The sequence below is a fragment of the Nuphar pumila genome, chromosome 1, assembly GCF_984573655.1.
Source record: "Nuphar pumila chromosome 1, dmNupPumi1.hap1.1, whole genome shotgun sequence".
Lineage (NCBI taxonomy): Eukaryota > Viridiplantae > Streptophyta > Magnoliopsida > Nymphaeales > Nymphaeaceae > Nuphar > Nuphar pumila.
The window spans coordinates 15,458,790-15,479,202 of record NC_143249.1 but is presented as its reverse complement, the minus strand read 5'-3'; the positions used below and the strand labels follow the sequence as shown (position 1 = coordinate 15,479,202).

General features: G+C 34.9%; 1 protein-coding gene across 2 annotated transcripts in view; it reads left to right on the top strand.

Annotated features, from left to right (window-relative positions):
* Positions 1-20,413, top strand: part of LOC149848100 (chitin elicitor receptor kinase 1-like) — an 88,350-nt gene that overhangs the window by 49,538 nt on the left and 18,399 nt on the right. The gene's annotated exons all lie outside the window — the stretch shown is intronic.

The window sequence follows — 20,413 nt, the reverse complement described above, 5'->3', positions numbered from 1 at the left end:
CCACATGTTAATGCTATCTTATGTGTAACGACCCCAACTCATCTCTATTGAAAAGTGTTTTTTTTTAAACAAATGCGGAAACAAACCTAGAGACTTGGGGCCTTACAGACATAATTACAATCCACGCCACAAGGGATTTTACACTAACCATCAACCAAACCAAATATCTTTATTCATTAATAATTAAAGACTCAGAACAATAAGCAAATGAATATCAAATAAAGCAAAATAGAGTCACTCTATCCCAAAGTAAAATGTTGGAACACTCACGCTGTCCTTGTAGCTTCCTATAGCAGCTGGACTCGTCAGAGGGCTTAAGAGATTGTGAAAAACATAAAGTATACGATGTCATAATCGTAGATTTTGTATACGAATTCCTCTAATGAATCAAATAAGTAAGAAGAACGTACATCAAATTCATGCAAAATTTTTAGAGGGATACAACTACAATAAGTTTTAGTATTCAACTAACCATTCATGCATTAGCGAACAATTATCATGCAAGAACAATATATAAAAAAAAACAAACCTATAAAAATTGTACATGAATTTGATTTATGCTTTTGTTGCCCATTTGAATTGTTAGAGGAATTCATACGCATGATCTATGATTCTGACTCTATGCTCTTTATGTTTTTCACAACCTCTGAAGCCTAGTGATGAGACCAACTACTATGGGGAGCCTACGAAACTACGTGACTACTTTCTGATATCTTGCTTGGGATAGTGTGACTTTATTTTTGATATTTATTTGATTATGTTCTTAAGCTTAAATTACTGATGAATAAAGTTATTTAGTTTGGTTGATGGTTAATGTAAGATCCCTTGTGCTTTGGATTGTGTTGTGTCTGTAACGCCTCAGATCTCTGGGTATGGTTTCTATAAATGTTTAAAAAAAATCCACCTTTCAACGGGGATGAGTTTGGGTCGTTATATATTTGGCAGCATTAAAAAATAATTAAAATTCAGCATGCAGGAAATATTTTATCAGAGTACTAACATCGATTAAAAACGTATGATATCATGGTTGTTTCGATGCTCACCCATACGGTTGACTTGAACAAAAATAAATATTTCAGATGCAAGAACAAAGAAATACATAGATCTAATTTTTGATCAACACTCGATTGCCTTTACGCAATTAGCAGTCCTATAACAAAACAAAATCTGCATTTTAGAACAGGCCAATCGAAAAAAAAAAATTCAGCTCTACAGTTTGGCGAGCCCTAACTAAAACAAATTTTTTTTTACAAGTCATGTGTCGATATTGACCCAGTTTTGACAGCCTAAAAGTGTCCAATAAAAGTTTCGGTATAACATAGTCTTGATAGCAGTTCATAACTCGATATTAAAAACTATTTAGACATGCCTAACTGCATCACTACGAAGACGTCACACACTCATAATAACCTCAAAACAGCTCTAATATGAACCATGACGATGTCGGAAAATAAATCTGCTATTACATCTTATCATAAAGTTCGGGTCTCCATGCTTTTAACAACCAATGATTTTAAGCATGTGTATAATATTTTAATGGCAGGTTTGCAAACATAATTATTCCCAGAAATCGTGTATTACGGTCATAGGTTTTCTGCACACATTTGAACACTGTTTTGTGGTAGTTTGTATAACATAATTAGTGTTGTAAATAAAATTGTGTTGCTGCACATTATGACAGAAAATCAGCTCTGCTTTATCGTACAACTGGCTGATTTTCAGTGTTAGTAAGCATGTCTAGAAGTTGGTTTTACAAACCCAGCCACATCAGCAGCAATGTATATAAAAAAAATACCATGCTGAAAATTTAACGATGGATTCACATGCACCCACCAATCCGCAAATCTGGACCAGATCTGCGCACCTACGGGAAACGGCAGATCTGTCCAGATCTTTGCACACGTGCAGTGGGACAGACCTATCCAGATATGTCCACATGGACAATGCGGCAGGTCTGTCTACACGCAAGGTGTGATAGATCTGTCCATATGCACGGTGGGACAGATCTGTCCACATGGACAGTGAGGCAGGTCTGTTCAGATCTGTCCACACGCAAAGTGTGACAGATCTGTCCATATGGACAGTAGAAAAGATTCAGCTATAAGCACGAAATCAGAAAAACGAATACATGTCATGACGAAAATAAATTGTTGATTTAGCATTATGTATATACACAGAAAGGGAAAATTGACCCAAATCAACATTACGTAAATATGTATATAATCTTGTATTCAAATTCAGATTTTTCCCCTTTCTTTTTTTTCCACCAAAAACATCACATAAACTTAATTTAGGCTGTTTCTTCCCGTTCGAATCGATAGAAGAACCCGTACCTTCGATCAAAGATGGAAAATTATCGAAAATATACGTTGAACGATCGCAATGGAAGGAGATCCCTCTCTTTCTTCCTACTTTTTCTTCTTTCCTTTCATTTTCCTCTCTTCTCTTTTTTTTTTCTTTCTTCTCTCTCTCTAGAAAACGAAATCTAGAGAGAGGGTGATGTCCCTTCGTGAGTTTCTCAACCATTTGGCTATGAGATAGAGTTCTTCTAATGTAGAACTTTATCTTTAATCTCCTCTTTCCTTTTTGACTACTTTTTTATTCCTTTAGTATTTTATTTTGTTTTACTATTTTACTTTAACCCCATTTGGGCTCTTCTAGAATCCCTACATATTAGGTATAGAACTCTGCCATACCAAAACTAAATTTTCAGAATTAATTATTTTTTAATAATTAATTAATTAATTATTAAATAATAAATTTTTGGAAAGTTCTAGAGAGTATCTCACCCATTTGGGAATCTTCCCAACATGGATTTTAACTCAATTTAACCTTTATATTGAATTTAAAACTTTAAATTGGTTTACAATTGGATTTCGAATCCAGATATGGATCCAAGATCCAAATCCATACTCAATATCCATGTAGTTCTCAAACTAGACCAGATCCTAATTAATATAGGTCTTGGATCGGGTCCAGATCCATATTAACTTGGGTCAAACAGATCCGATCCGATCCAATCCCGAACCAGTCACATTGAGGAGGGCCATTTTTGAAAAAATGTGATTTTCGGGCCAACCGTAGCCTGAATTCAGAAAAACAAAATATCAATGTTTTCAGAATTTTGAGACACATCTAATGATATATTATCTGAATTTCGCCTCTGAATTTTGCTCAAATTTAACTCGATTTTAAAGGTAAAAAATAAAAAGTTTCACCAAATATTTATTGGCTCGTTTAGGTCTTGTCAATGGGCCAAGCCCAGACTCAGTTGACTACACCTAAAATCGAGGATTTCTATCGGCTTTACGAAACTCTTAGCCAAATTTTATGAAGTCTCAAAATTTAATATTATAGAAAAACACACAATATTACACAAACCCTTTCTTAAATATAAATTTTCATGTTTAATTACTCATATATTCTCTCCCTGAGTCGGAATAAAGGATTTTTATTTTTGTTGCAAACTAAGTCTCAACATATACCAGAATTACCGGAAGCTCCAAAGCGCAAAAAATTTTTGCGAAGCACACTTCCCATTTTGGGAAGCGCGCTTTCCCCTCGCTTCCTCCCTTTTTATATTTTTATTCTTATTTTCATTTTTCTCTTTTTTCGCTTCTCCCTTGCTTCCTAGGTCGCTTTCGGTTCGCTTCGGAGATGAATCTTGGTTCGCTTCTAAGTCGTCGCATGCTTCATGCTTTCTAAAATTTTGAAAGTGCCTCGCTTCCTCGACTGACAACTCTGACATATACATAGAATTTTTTAAAAATATTAGCCAACTCACTTCGTTTTTTCATAAAATGAACCCATGTATAGGTAGTAAAATCATCTATAAATGTCACAAATACATGGATCCTCCTTTAGACACAACAGGAGAAGGACCTCATACATCAGAGTGAACTATTTCAAAAGGACTCATTGACTCAATTTTCTTAAGACTGAATGAGAGATCATGATCTGCACATAACAACCATCAGGAGTAAAGGTTACATCATAGTTATACTGGGTAATTTTACCAACAGAGAGCAAATTCATGGCAAGAAAATCGATATGAAACACTTTAGGAACATTAAGTTTATCACAAGGATTAGACTCAAGGGTAATATAATCTACTTTGGAAACAATCATCAAGGAACTATCTGCAGTGCGAAAGGCACCACTGCATGGTCTATAATTGATTAATGCAAACCCATTTGTAGTCATATGATATGACGCTCCTGAGTCTATCAACCATCCTAAATTTAAGCTAGGAATACTTGCAAAGGCAAAACCAGATGTACCAGTGGGACCAGAAGAACTGAAAGAAGCAGTCATAGAAAGAAGTTGCTGGACTTGCTGAGCTAACCGATCAATCTAGAGGTGACAAAGGCTTGTGCATCAAGAGTGACAATGGAGATGGAAGCCGTAGTAGAAACATGACTTTCTGCTTTCACCACATTCTTTTATCTTCCTTTAACTCCATGCATTGCAACACTTCCTCCAATCTTCATTCCTTTCCTCTTCAATACAAGGCATGCCTTTTTCAGCCATCATAACAGAATCAGCAGAAGAGTAGGGTTGAAGAAATTTCATCTTAATCTCCTCAACAATGATCTCAGAAAGAGCCTAGGTGACTTGGGAAAAGAATGTTCTATGAATAAAAACACTTTTGATATTATCAAACTTGGAGCACAATCTCATAAGAAACTCAATTACTCTTGTTGTCTCTTTGGATTGCATTTCTACCTCTATACAGTATCACACTTTTTTTTGTTGCCAATCAAAGCCAATGAATCTCATAGCAGTTGCATCTCAGAATGATACTTCTCAACTGACTTACCTCCCTGCCTTAACGCTCTCAATTTCTGCATTAACTGATATTTGCCTTGCTCAGTTCTCTTGCATGCATGTACTTAAGATAGCCCAAGCATTTTTAGCTTCAAATCATGGTAATTTTTTGGTTCTACAGGGCTAAAAATCCATGTCTTGACCTTCGCATTGTCCATCTTCCATTCTTTAATCACATTCTTATAATTCACAGCTCTAAGTTTGGGCTTCACTGTAGTCCCATCAAGAAAGCCTCCTAATCCTTTACCATCAATGATGACTATCATAAACTCATACCAAAAGGAATAGTTAGTTTCATCCAACTTTATTGAAGTCAAATGAATAGTGTCTCCTTTCTTTATTCTTACAACAACGCTCAACTACGATGTAAAAGTACTGCTCAAGCTCACAATTACAGCAAACAAACCACAATATGTTATACCAAACAAGAACTCAACAAGATACGCCTTCAGACAGACAACAACACTATAAAAAGTATGCACACAACTATCTAAAGCCCAATAGCTTGGAACAAACAAGTCCAAAAACTATAACTCAGTCCAAAAGAGTACCTCAAAGTATAATACATATGCTATTGTGACTGACAAACCAAACACTGCCCAAACTCAGCAATACTAGGGCAGTCGTGCATAATAAAACCCTTAGTAACTCCCCCAAAACACTACAAAGTTCCTCCAAAACACCAAACCTGCTTACCCAAGTAGATTTCTTAGCCTCCTAGAAGAAAAACGATCTGAATCCAAGCATTTTTTGGACATAAAACTTAAAATCTGATCAGATTCAAGATAATTCTCAGATCTGGTCAGGAACTGCTCTACAATCTAAAAATCCTTAGAAAAATCACCAAAAAAAATAATATTTCTTCAAATCACTTGATTTTTGCTCAAAATTGCAGACATGGCTCTAATACCCTGTTGAATCTAATTTAAGAGAGAGGAAGAGATAGAGAAGCAAACCAAGAAAGAGGATAAAGAGAAACTTCATTAGTTTGGAATTTGGCTTATAGTGTATTAAAAGGGGGGGGGGTCGACCCCTATAGAGCCCACTATAAGACAAAAAGAATAGAGTAGTGGGTATATGCTAGTCTATAGTAATACCTCTAGTCTGGAATATATGTGTAACGATCCCAACTCATTCCAGTTAAAAAGTGAAAATTATTATTATTATTATTATTATTTTCAAAACATTTGCGGAAACATTCTCAAAGACCCCGGGCCTTTACAGTTATAACCAATCCACAACCAAAAGGGATCTTACATTACCATCAACGAAACCAAACCAACTTCATTAATAAAAATCATAGAGTCTGAGAACAGTATGCAAGTGAATATAAATAAATAAAAAAGTGAAGCTACTCTGTCCCTAAGTAAAACTGTCAAGCGGTCATATAGTCTTCATAACTCCTCGTAGTAACAGGTCTCCTCACTGGCTCTCAGAGGCTGTGAAAAACATAAAAATAAGGGTGTCAGAATCATAGTTCATGTGTACGAGTCCATTTAATGAATCAAATAAGTAAAAATAATATAAATAAGATTCATGCAACATTTTAGAGGGCTACAATTACAACAAAATCATTATTCAAATAATCATTCATGCAATAAGGAACATTTATTAAATAATGAAGAACACCATTAAGTAATAAGAAACATTTATCATGCATTAGTGGGCAGTTATCATGCAACTATCATATAATACAAGAAAAAAACAAGTAAATATGCATGATCTAATATATAACAGAAATATACATGATATCAATGCATATACATGAGTGAATTATTATCTTTTATTAGAGTTTTCTTTTATATGCATGTCCCTATTAAATGTACACAAATTTAGTTTCTCTTTTTATTACCATAACCCGTGGATACTCAAAACGGGTAAACAATTTTCAAGGTCAAGTTAGATTCTCAGTTGTAGCTTAACACATAATTTGTATTTTATTATTGGGTTCCCCACTTAGCTCTCGACTGAAATCAAGAATCAATGCCATCTATCAGAACATTAGAAATCAACATCTAATACCGGGACATTAGAGAAATCAACATTCACTAATGCCACTTTATTGGTATACTAATAAGAACAGTTGTATCTACACACCACCCCCAGGCAAAGTGACAGAATCTTCCTAAAATCGTGACCGGGAGGTTAACTACCTAGTTGGGTTCAGGGACACAAACACACAAAGAGTTTTAGTATTCACACGGTTCCCCAAAACAGCAGTCCAGGATTCCCACACTAAAGAAGGGACATACAGGAAAAACGTGAATTACACTATTCTCTTGCTTTTATCTTTTTATTAAAAAAATAGTTTATTTCAATTCTTTATTTTGCAATTCAACATTCAAAATACCATAACTTACTTTTCGTAAATCAATATGTGAAACTCATCACTGGATCAACAGTGCAATTAATTCAATAAACATTAAGTTGATTTTTGCGATGTATAAAAAAACTAAATAAGGAGCAACACCTGCTCAAGGCCCACACGGCCTACGCCGATCCACTTTTGACCACCGATGCGTCTAATGCAAAAACCATAATGAGCATGCCACTTATGTATTCATTTAACATGCTTTCAAATGCACATTCATACATACTAAACAAGAATGCACATGAAAAATGAATTTCACCAGCATATGATCACATGATTTTTACAAAAATTCATGTTTTTTTACATGATTCATCTCATGCTCAATATGTGAACGTTCATGCGATTATACATATGTGAAACAATATACATTTCAGGATTTGCACATGCCACTATATGCACAGGTAAGTAATATTGCATTAAACTTATTGACCATGCATAATCAATCAATCATAAGCATGTGAAAACCAGATTTTTGACATGCCTGCAGCCTAATCATTCATTATAGGCAAACCTGGAAATAAGTACACCAAACTGAATTTTCATGAAGCTCAAAACAGCGCATTTAATGTGCAAAATCTGAATATCAACTATGCATAATCCGAATATATATAACGAAGTCCGACACATGAACCATATAGAAAAATCTGAATGTTTAACAAGCATGAAAGAACATCAATATCATGTTTAGCATATGCGAAAAATCTGGGTTTTTAAATAAGAAAAACCCTCTTATATTATTATTTTTATTGTTATTTTTTGAATAGACAACACACCTACTCAACCGAACCCAGGTTGGTTGGGCTTAGCAGGCCCTTGCACCTGCCTAACTGTTTCGGCTGGGCCAGGCATAGCTTAAATCTGCCCCCCAAAAAATCACATATGCTGTGACGACCCCAACTCATACTCTTGAAAAGTGCGGATTTTTTTTTCCAAATCAATCGCGGAAAGTTTCCCAGAAACCGGGGGCTTTTACAGTTCCATTTCACATCCACAATACCACAAGGGATCTTACACCCCATATTTCAAACCAAACCCAAAACTAAATCAACTTTATTAATTCAAAAATCCAATAGTTTGAGACAAGTGCAAAATAAAAGAATCAAAGTAAGTAAAGGAGTAAGTGAAGGAGTAGAGCAACGCTGTCTCTAAGTGATCTGTCCATCAGTCGTAATGCACTCGTAGCTCTCCCAGAAGCAAGTCCCATCAATGAGCGTCAGAGACTGCAAGATATAAAAATATGGGTGTTAGAACCAACGATTCTGAGTACAAGTCTTTCTAATGAAACAAATAAGTATAAAAAATACAGATAGGATTTATGCAATAATTTAAATGGATACTACTAGAATAATTGCACCATATCAAATAAGCAATAAGAATATTCATCATGCAATAAGATGCAATATCATGCAATTAATCTTATAGGACAAGTAGAGAATTAAGTAAATATGCATGATCTAATGCATAACGGGAAAATGCATGATAGCAGTGCATATACATGAATAATTTATTATCTTTAATCAAGTTTTCTTTCATATGCATATCCTTATTAGGATGCACACATTTAAGTTCTACTTTTTGTTATTACCATTACCCTCGGATACTCAAAACGGGTAAAAATTTTTGAGGTCAAGTAGGGTTCCCAAGGTAACTTAGCATACAAGTTGTATTTTATTACTGGGTTCTAAACTTAGCCCTCGACCGATATCAGACAACAACATCATCCATCAGAACATTAGAAATCAGCATCTAATGTCGGGACACCAGAAAAATCAACATACACAAGTGTCACTTTCTTAGTATACCAAAATAACAGCTCTGTCTACACACCACCCCCAGGTAAAGTGTCGAAAACTCATTAAAATCGTGACCAAGAAAAGAACCTCAATATCGGGTTCGGGAGCAACACCAACACATATGAAGTTTTAGTATCCTCATGGTTTCTCAAAACCGCAATGTCTAAGATTCTCACAATATAAAAGAAACATCAAGGAAACGTAGATTACACTGTTCTTTAATTTCTTTTATCTTGTTATTAATTCATCTTCTTTAATTTGCAATTCAACATACAAAATTAACAATACAAGCTCGCAAATTAACATGCGCAACTCTTCACGAGATCACAATCCGTGGCAACATAGAACAGTGCAATTAAAACAATAATATTATATTTGATTTTTGCAATGCATAGAACAACTAAAACAAAAAGCAACACATGCTCAAGGCTCACACGGCCCATGATGATCCATTTTGATCATCTATGCATTCTCATGTAAAAATCATGAATCACATGCCATTATGCCATCATCCCACATGTCTTCTATATGCCAACTTAGAGATGTGCATGCAACAACAGTATTCATATGCATGTGCATGAGCTTACACAGTCATGCCAAGTGCACACTCTCGTTCAGTTCACATAGTGATGTTAAATGCATGCTACTATTCAATACATGTATTCATGTCGAATGCATGCTTCCATTCATGAATCATTTTAGATCAAACACTCATGCACTAATTACAAGCAACTACAAATCGATTTCATGTATGTTCATGCATAAGAAAACAACTTTATATTAACACTTTAACGTGAACATTTACTTCCTTTGCGTGCAAAAAGGCAAGCCTAATACAATTAACACATTCGGAAACTTGCATGCATAATTGAATTCAAAGTAAGCTTCATCGTGTCAACATGAACCACCAAATTTGAGTATATGGCAATCAACATTTTACCTAATCTAGAGTCTGAACAAAAAATTTCAAAAGTTGCATTCACATTTTAATATTCATTTTTTTTATAAAACAACGTCCAACACCCCAATACATGCACAGCCGACTGACAGTCGGCTGGAGCTAAAACCAAGCCTGTGCCCAGCTGACTGGCAGTAGGCTAGTGCTTTTAAAAAAATATATTTTTTTTGTGAACATCTGCCCAGCCGAGCCCACTCGGATGGGTCCCCGCGGCATGGCAGCCTGGCAGAACTCGGTTCTACTGGGCTGCCTGCTAGCCCAACCAATGATAATTTTTTTTTTAATCTACTCTCTTTTTCTTTTCTGTTTGACAGCATGCCGACCCAGCCAAGTGGTTGGGCCCGGCAAGGACTGTCAAGCCAACACCAGCCCTAGCTGAGTGGCTGGGCCTGGCCGGGTCCAGTTCTGCCCTCACCGAGCCAGTCAAACTTTCAATCATAAAGAAAAGAAAAAACTATAAGTTTACCTATTAAATATGTATGCATATGAAAGTCTAGAATCAGTATGCATGCATTTTAAAATTTAATACTTGCAATTTGTTGAGCACACAATTGATCTCATAATTTAATAGTACATGCATGTGAAGAGTGTGATACCACAATAGATTCATATGGCCAACTTGCATGCATATTCAGATTTAAGAACGCTTGCAAACAACATTGATTCAAAATATTTTTATATGCATCAAATTGGTCCATAGCATGATCCATCCATGGGAATCAATATCTATCATAAACAACCTCTAAATAAACACTCTTACCACTAATAAAAATTCTGTTTTAGCATGTACAAAATTTTATTTCATTGAAAAGATGAAAAGATTCAAGAATACAACCATGGAGGAAGATCCATGAATCATCCTCCATGTATTTTTGAGTAAACATTCATATTTACTCTTTTCCATTGATTTTCATCAAAATATTGCATGGAAATCCCATATATAATCAATTTCTCACTTGATTCAAGAGAGGAAACCCATACCATAGATACAGGGCCGTACCTGTGTTTTATGGGGCCTGAGGCGGAGGGAAAAAATGGCCCCCTATTAATAGTAGGAGTTCGGGGGCAGGGCTTCGAAATTTTTTGAGCCCCTATTAAAAATTGGCTCCCTAAAAATAGGCACCCTATTAATAGTAGGAGTTCGGGATCAGTGCCTCAGAATTTTTTGAGCCCCCTATTAATAGTAGGAGTTCGAGGACAGCGCCTTCAATTTTTTTGGGGCCCCTATTGAAAATGAAATCCCTATTAAAAATGAGCTCCTAAAATTTTTTTGGCCCAGGGCCTCTGAGCCTCAAGTCTCATTGGCCTCTTGACAAGTCCGGCTCTGCATAGATATAGATCACCCAAAAACAGTGGTGAAAGATAAAAAATCTGGATGGATGGAGAAAAAAATTAATCTTCGCCTCCTCTTTCTTTTTCCCTTTTTCTTTCTCTTTCCTCTCTTTTTTTTGATTTATTTATAGAGTTCTAAGGGGGACCCCCCCCTTCTCTTTCTAGATGGGCTGAAGAAGAGAGTGCAGCCCCCGTTGGAACTCTCAACTTTCTTAGAGTTCCGAAAATTTCGGAACTCTCCAAGTTGACTTTTTCAAAGTTTTATTTCATTTGGAACTCTATGTTTCTTAAACCTTCTTAGATGCTTCTAGGTGTGTTTAAGGGCTCAACTAAGAGTCCTAAACAAATGTTAAATTATATTTTCGGAATCAAATTAAATTAATTATTTTATATTAAAAAATTAATAATTTTTCAAGAGTTTCCAAAAATTACCATATCAACTTGGGAGGCTTCTTAACATTAATTAACTCCAATTTAAATGTTTTTAATGAATTTAAAGTTGGAAAAAATCGTTGGGCATGGATTTGAATTTGGATCCGGATCCAAGATCCAAATCCATCTCAAAAATCCAAATGGGTCTTGAGCTGGATCCAATCCAGATTAATATGGGTCGTGGATAGAGTCCAAATCCATATTAATTTGGATCAATTCCATCAGATCTCGTTTGATCCAAATTTGGATCCGAACCGATAAACTGCTTAATTTTTGAAAAAAAATGATTTTTTGGCCAACCGTAGCCCGAATCGATAAAAATAAAATACCGTTACGCTCAAAATTTTGAGACGCATCCAACGATATATAACTCAAATTTCACTTCTGAATTTCACCCGAAAATAACCCAAATTTCTCTTGAATTTAAAAGTAAAAAATCAAACTTTTTCTCATGTTTTAAGTGTTTCGTTTAGACCTAGTTGATGAGACCTGGGCCAAGCCCATACTCAAAAGCATCGGTCTAATATCGAGGTTCAAACGATTTTTCTCCTAGACTTAGCCAAATTTTTGAAAAAAATCTGAAAATGACTAAGTATGAAAATACACGATATTACATGAACCATATAGAAAAATCTGAATGTTTAACAAGCATGAAACACCATCAATATCATGTTCAGCATATGCGAAAAATCTGGGTTTTTAAATAAGAAAAACCCTCTTATATTATTATTTTTTGAATGGACAACACACCTACTCAGCCGAACCCATTGGCTGGGCCTAACAGGCCCTTGCACCTGTCCAGCCGAACCCCGTTCAGCTGGGCCTGGCAGGGCTCAAATCTGCCCCCAAAAAAATCACATATGCTAATGTAAACATGAAATCATTCTTCACGCAATTGTCATAAAAAGTACGATCATCTATCCCTAACAAGGGTGACACTGTGGTTTCTGACAGAGGGATCACGGCAAAGTAGTATGCTGAACAAACTTTAGAAAACAATCTCCACAAGTTCCACCAAGACCCATTAAAGTATTTCAAAAGTAATAGAGACCCATTGATGGTTCTTTCTATGGTTGTTCGGTAGACGAACTTGCCTCCCTATAATCCACCATGCTGCTTCACAGATTGTTATTCATCAGAGTTCCATGCACTTCAGGGTAGTTTCATTGGTATTAATTTGGAGTTAAACGTAATAACTCTCAACGATGTACAATTCCTCTTGACAACACAATAAAAGTATACAAGAGTTAAAAAAACATAACTGCAGCAAAAGCTGCGCCTTGTCTGCTCCAATACTCAACTCTAGGTCTATGTCATATGGAAATGGCTAAAAGGACATGGAACACACTAAATCTCTAGGTTTCTGTGCAGCATTGAGAACCCTATTTCACGGTACATGAGAATCACAAGGTGGCCAGGCAGCCAGTCCATTCAAATACAACAAATCTTGAAATGGTAAAAAAAAAAAAACAAAATTTCAAAACAATTGGGGGAAAAGAAAATATTGCAACAAGTATAGAATGTAAAAGGGACTTACGGTAACATCGGCGATTTTTTGAGTTTTTTTCTTGAATTTTTGAATTTTCATATTTGGTGATAGATTTTAAATTATAAAATCCTTTAGCTAGATATGCACTAAATAGATTTATAGGGTTAATTGAAAAACCAAAAATGGAAAAAAATGAATGAAATACCATGTCTCGATTTTTCAGAAATTTAAGATATATTTTGAGAAGATTTGGATTTTTAACCCTAAAAGAATTAATTAAAATGATTAATTAAGATGCTTAAAATGTGGGTAATATATTAGAAAAATGTAATATGGCATGGATTTAATAAAACTATGTGCCTTAGTATTTAGCATGATTTCCAATTGAATTTAGAAAGCGTTTTAAGGTAATTTAGAATACATTTAGCTTAAATCCCATGGGATGAATTTCAAAAATTAATTAGAATTCATAAAATAGTAGGGGTCCATAGGTGGGCCCTCCCATCCTAGGTGGCATCCCAATTTAATGTTTAAATAGGTAAAAAGAAAAACAACTTTGAAAATAAGGTTGAAAAAGTCAAAGTTGCTAAAATTAAAAAAAAACATAAGGGGTGACGCCCTTTTAGAGAGATATCTAGAAGCGGTCCAACAAGGGCTGGGCTTATAAATAAAGTAAGAAAAAAAACCAAAGCTTAAGGAAAGAGAAGGAATAAAAGAAAAAAAAATTATAGATGAATTAGTTAACTTGCTTGCCAAGCAAGCAAGTTGCTAAAATTTTGAATTTGGAAAGGTTTGGACTCCCATAGGGAGGTCGACCAACCCTTCCTTCTTAATTATAATATAATCATATATTATACAATATAAGGTATAAGGTATATCCTAGACTATGCTAAGTATATATATATATATATATATATATATATATATATATATATATATATATATATATATATATAAGAAAAAAGTAAAAGAAGAAAAAGGTAAGAAGGCATTGAGATTGAGAATTTTTGTTAGAATTAGATCAAGGGCCTGGAATCAACCCAGCCCTTGACCTAACTCAAGGCCCTATAAAGCTAGAGGAGGGGCTCACGCCCTTCCTATTTTGCCCTCTTTAGATTTTTTTTTTCAATTTTTCTCTCCAAGTCTTCTTTCTCCCCTTCTCTCAAAACCCTTCCTTCTCTTCTTCTTTCCTCTACCCCAACTCCATTGATTTTCATCTTGGAGCTTCAAGGAGGACCTCCACGTGATTGAGGAAGGCCTAAGGAGGTTCTACACAAGGCCATGGTGTGCTTGAAAGTGACGGATCATGCGAAACGACCCACCAGTACACGAAAGAACGAAAAATCCGACAAAAGGTAGGTGATCTATACTCTTCTTGTGAAACGGAATTCGTGGTATGAATTCCATGGGTTTTTCACATCCATAGACCTTAAACAAACTCTCACACACGTGGGTTTGGCTTAGGGCTATCAAACCATGGAAAAAGAAGGGTTTTTCGATTTTCTTAGAAATTGGACTTTAGAAAAGAAATCTATAAATTTTGAAATTTTGTGAAATATGTGATGATTTTTGTGGAAGTATCAATTTGGATTGGTAGTATATGATGTTGTAGATATTCTGTAAAAATTTTACGAATTTTTACGGTCAAAATCTTGAGATATTGCAATTTTAGTCAAATCGGGTTTTTTAGAAAAGATTTTGGTAAATTAGAGAATATTTTGAATTTTGTGTATGAACCCATCTGATTTTACTTTCGTAGTTGGTAGAATATATGCATAGGAGTATTTTGTGATTTTTGTGAATTTTATTTGCATGAAATTTCATGATTTACTTCATTAATTGTGTGTTTTCCGAATTTATTTCTGAATAATTAATGCTTGTAAGAGACAAATTGATTTTTCTGGCCAAATGGCTGAGGAAAAATCTGATTTGTCTCAATAAGAATAAATCAGACTTAGAGGAATAGTTCTACTACTATTGTGATTAAAAATTTTGTCCAATATCTTTGGATGTATGGATTTGGGTGACCCGGTTTGGGCCCACCCGAATGCTTAGATCCGGAATTTACTGTTTCCGGTCAGACATCCAACCAGTAAAACGCTCGTAACTCCCTCGTTCAGCGGAGTTTCGACGAGTGGTTTATTGCGTTGGAAAGCTAACAAAAATTTCTAATTCATATAAAATTTTTGGCTCTGTTTGTGGTCTAAGCACTGTTCTACAATAGTTGGAACAGTCCGACATGTTTATAGTAAAACGTTTGTAACTCCCTCATACGGAAGGATTTTTACGAACGGTTTGCGCCTACGGAAAGTTGACAAAATTTCTTACGTTCTGTGAAAATCTCAGCTCTGTTCACCGATTGAGAAATTTTCTGTGAACTCTGTAACAGTCAGACATAGTTGAGAGTTTTACAATTTGGAGTTGGCCTAAGGGTTCAACCCCGATACATGCGCAGTTATCTATGTTTCATGAAATTTCACGTATGAGTTTAATGCATAATGTGTTGGTATGTTCATGTCTGATTTATACAGTGTGTGAGGTACCTTTCTTATGGCATGAATGTAAAGGGGCATGATTAATTATGTTGCTCAAAGGGAGCTAAGTAGCAATTGATGGACCGAAGGATCCAATATGCAAAGTACAATATTAAGTTTCAAGTATTAGTCGTAACTGCAAGTTTGAACATGTTATGATGATATTGATGTTCAATAATATGGATGCTCAAGTTTATGTTCTGTATTGCATTGGCCATGTACATGCATGTGTGTTAATCAAAGCATGAAAGTGAATGAGATGTTCATATTCGCATATGCTCATGTTTATGTTAAAAGCATGATTTAATAAAAATTTCAATGCTTTCTAAGAATGCATCCATTGGTTGTAAGGTGGCCAAAAATTTAGATGTTGCATAAAAAATACAAATTAAATCAAGTATGTGACATTTAAATTTCAATATACTCGCTAGGAGAGTGGCAAGTGATACAAAACTTTGTGGGGTAAGTAAGTTTCGATCACAGAAGGTTGCTCCTTCCCCCCCACGATTTTATGGAGAAACCTCTGCATTTGACTACAACGCAGAAAGCAAGATACTCATGAGGAAAAACTGATGCATCAGGTTGAAAGGTGTTGGAAAATTCTCTCGTACTATCATCCTTCACCCCGTCTTAGTGAAAGGGCATGGTCAGGTTAAAGCCACCCCTATATTTAAAACACTGCCTTAGCCATGATCCTGATTTGAAAGTTAAGCCTGTGTCGTATCAACATGGCTAAGAAGTGATAACTTAAAGATATATGTGCATTAGTTAGGCATTGCATGCATCATTTAAGAAAGAAACTGTAAATTAAGATAAGAAATTACGCATGCATTCAGTTGCTTCTGCATATGGTAAGTCATGCATATTAACTGCTCATGCATTTGAATTTCTTTGAGTGAATGAATAGATGCGTAGTTTATTTAATTTAGTAGATTGAATATGCATGCCTGTTGTGTAAGTAGTTCATTAAATTTAAAAGTTAAATTATGAAAAACCTAAGAAAATTCTGCTTCGTATTTTCTTCTTTACAAGTTTAGTATATTTCACTCTACTAAGACATGTTGTGTCTAACCCTATATGGTTTAATGTTTTTCAGGTAATGAGTAGATATTTACATGCGAAGGTGGAAGGTTGCGATGGGAACCGAGTTTACCTTTCTTTTGCTTTCACAAAAATTTTGAACTCTGATTTTATTTTAATTCAATTCAAGGACAAATGTAATTAATTTTGGATATTGTGGAACTTTGATTTCATTTTATTCATGGTTAATTAGTTGTTAAATTTTAAATTCCACAATTATATATTGCAAGTGTTCATGTGAAGTAGCACGCCAAATTTTTGACCCGACGTATTTTTCCGCTGTATTTGTTAAAGTATTAAAAAAAAATTCACCATTTTTCGGGTTATAAAAATTGGAGTGTTACACTTACTAGGTCCAATATTAAAAAAAAAGATTATATATACATATATATGTTTTCTACTTTTGTTTTGTTTTTCTCCCTTTTTTTTCCATCCATAATGAGACATACGATGCGAATACACTTGGTACAAAATTGCAGTACTCAAAATTAGGACACTTGGACATGTCGTATATGCACATGAGCACACACAGTTTATGTATATAATTCTTGACCTAAGCAATAAAACATGAATATCCTTTCAAGTGCAAACTCTTGAACAACAATTCTAAATCACTATAATTGAAAACAAAAACCAAGATGAAATTGAAAAAAATGTAATTGATGAAATTTTGAGAGAAAGAAAGACACAAGTGAATACAAATTAACTAATCAAAATCACGACGGAATTGATAAAGTTAGTGACAATGTAAATTGTGTTCGACACTTGTTTGACTGTGTCCATGAAGTTTCCAGGTGTCAGTATTGTTCCATATCGACATAAGATACACATTCTAGTGAAATGTCTGTGTAACAGATGGATCTTAAATAATCCATGCAAATGCATATGTTAAACTGATCAAGTTGAGCATTTTTTCCTCTGATTGTTTTCACTTAAAAGTCTCTTTTGTGTTGTCTGTTTGTTTAGTTTGACTCTCTGATTTGAAAATATTTGTTATAACACTTGTGTATCCCTTCTTGGCCATCTATCAATAGGTTTTGTTGCCATTGATGTAATCTGCTCCCGTTACATTTTTTTTTTGTGCTGAACTTGATTCATTGATCTTATACACCGTTTCTGATGCTGATTGATGATTTACTAGGTTGACCAGGAACTGTGTCAGCTCAGAACTAGGGTTTTAACATATGATTTATTCAGTTGCCAATTCTATTGATAAATTGGCACCTAGTCACTATATGCACTTAAACAAAATATCATGATATTTTCAAGGGGGGAAGATGTCTAGAAACAAAGGATGAGAAGAAACATAACTCATTCGCAGACATGTTAAGTTAATTAAACCTAGGATAGAAAAGGAAGTCACTTTCTATTGTCCGAGGGGGATGACCATGAAGGTTTTCAACAATGTTATGTATTATTAAGTCCGATTTTGTTGGTAGATATGAGTTTTATCTATCAGCGCTTCCAAAGGGAACCATGATATTGTCAGGATACTGGAAACTGATTGTTAAGCTTTATTGTTTTCGGATATTAGAGCAGAGTTACCAGAAGCTTCTTAGACAGGTGGGAAGCTCGCTTCCCGGAAACTCGCTTCGGAAGCGCGATACTCCTCGCTTCCGAAACTTGATGAGAACCTCGATTTCCCCACGCCTCTCCTATGCTTTCCACACGCTTCATTTCTTCTTATTATATGTTCTCTTACTCAACTTTTCATGTTTTTTATGTGTTTTCTCTGATTCTTCTCACTCACTTCCATGTGTTTTCGCTAAATTGGTAGTCATCATTTTTAGATTTTGTTAAAAAATTAATTATTACACTAAAAAATCATGAAATTTAATATTAGTCACTTTTATTTTAGTTTTTATTTGTGTTTTATTTTGATTCTCATTAAATTCTTATATTTCTTTTTTTTATTCCTCGCTTCCCTCTTCCTATATATTTTAAAATGCATCGCTTCTCGCTTCCACTTCCCGTATCGTTTCCCGCTTCCGCTTCCTAGTCTGGCAACCTTGTATTAGAGTCACTATCTTACCTTTGATTCCTTGTAATTTCATAAGACATTTGCCCGAAAATGTCATTGCTGTAGGAGGCTTTTTTTTTTGTTAATCAGGGACTCAGTCCCAGCCTGAACAGTCGGCTGGGACTGGACAGCTGTCCGTCCCGTCCGGACAGCAGTCTCATAAAGTCTGAAATTTTTTCTTTAAATAGACACACACACACACATATATATATTTATATTTGTCATGGTTCAGATTTCGATTCCAAGAATCGCGGTCGCTTGCTAACCTATCTGGATCCGTCCACTAATCCAGTGGACAAATCTTTCCAGAACAGACAAGGGTGCAGATCTGTCGGTTCAATTCATGGGACAGGTCTGTCCAAATATATATCTATATACATATGTTCTACATATGTAAATATACATAAATAGATGCATATAAACTAGCGTAGGAATCAAACATACATATTCTAAGCATGAATACATCGATTTTCATGGATCAAAGCATGTAAATCTGAAATAAATTCATGGTTTTCCTAAAAAATATTGCCTAAAGCTTATTTAGGCACTTTTTCTCATCCGGATCAAAAGAGAACACCCGTACCTTGTTTGGAGTTTGAAAAACGATCGGAAGAATCGACGGATGATTGGAGAGGAAGAGGATTTTCTCTTCTTCCTTCTCCTTCTTCTCCTCATTTTCCTTCTTCCTTTCTCTCTTTTCCTCTCTCTTTCTCTTTTTTTTTTTGAGGTTTAAATAGAGAGCTCTATAGGTGGTGACTCTCCCCCTTTTCCAGCTCCTTCTTTTGTGTGGTGGTGATAGGACTTCCCATGTGGGAGTCCATTTCCGACACTTTCCTATTCCCTTAAAAATTACAATTTTTGACTTTTTCAAACCTTTCCTTTTTTCCGTTTTTTCTTCTTCTTTTTATTCTTGTCTTTTGGCAAGTGTGGACTCTTTTAGAGACCACCATTAGCAACTTTTGAAATTCGAAATTAATTATAATTTAATAATAAATAAATAAATAAATTATTAATTATTTATTACTAATTAAATATCCAGAAGCTTTCAGAGAGTATCTTATCCCTCTGGGAGTCTTTTTAATTTTAAATAACTTCAATTTAAACCTATATTATTGAATTTAAAGTTATATTTTAATTGGATATAGATTTTGGATTTGAATCCAGATCCAAGATCCAAATCCATATCAAAAGTTCATTTGGATCCTAAACTGGATTAATTTCTTATTAATATGGGTCTTTAACTGAGTCTAGATCCATATTAATTTGGATCATAGGTATTGGATCCAATCCGATCCAAATCCGGACCCAGTTCGTCAAGGCAGTCCTTTTTAGAAAAAATGTGATTTTCAGGCCAACCATAGCCCGAATTCGAAAAAGTAAAATACCATTATACTCAAAATTTCAAGACGCATCTAACGATATATAACTCAAATTTTGCCTCCGAAATTCGCCTGAATTTAACCCAAATTTTGCTTGAATTTAAAAGTCAAAAAGTAAAACTTTTTATCATCTTTCGATTGGCTCGTTTAAGCCTTGTCGATGAGACCTGGGCCAAGCCCAGACTCAGCTAATATATT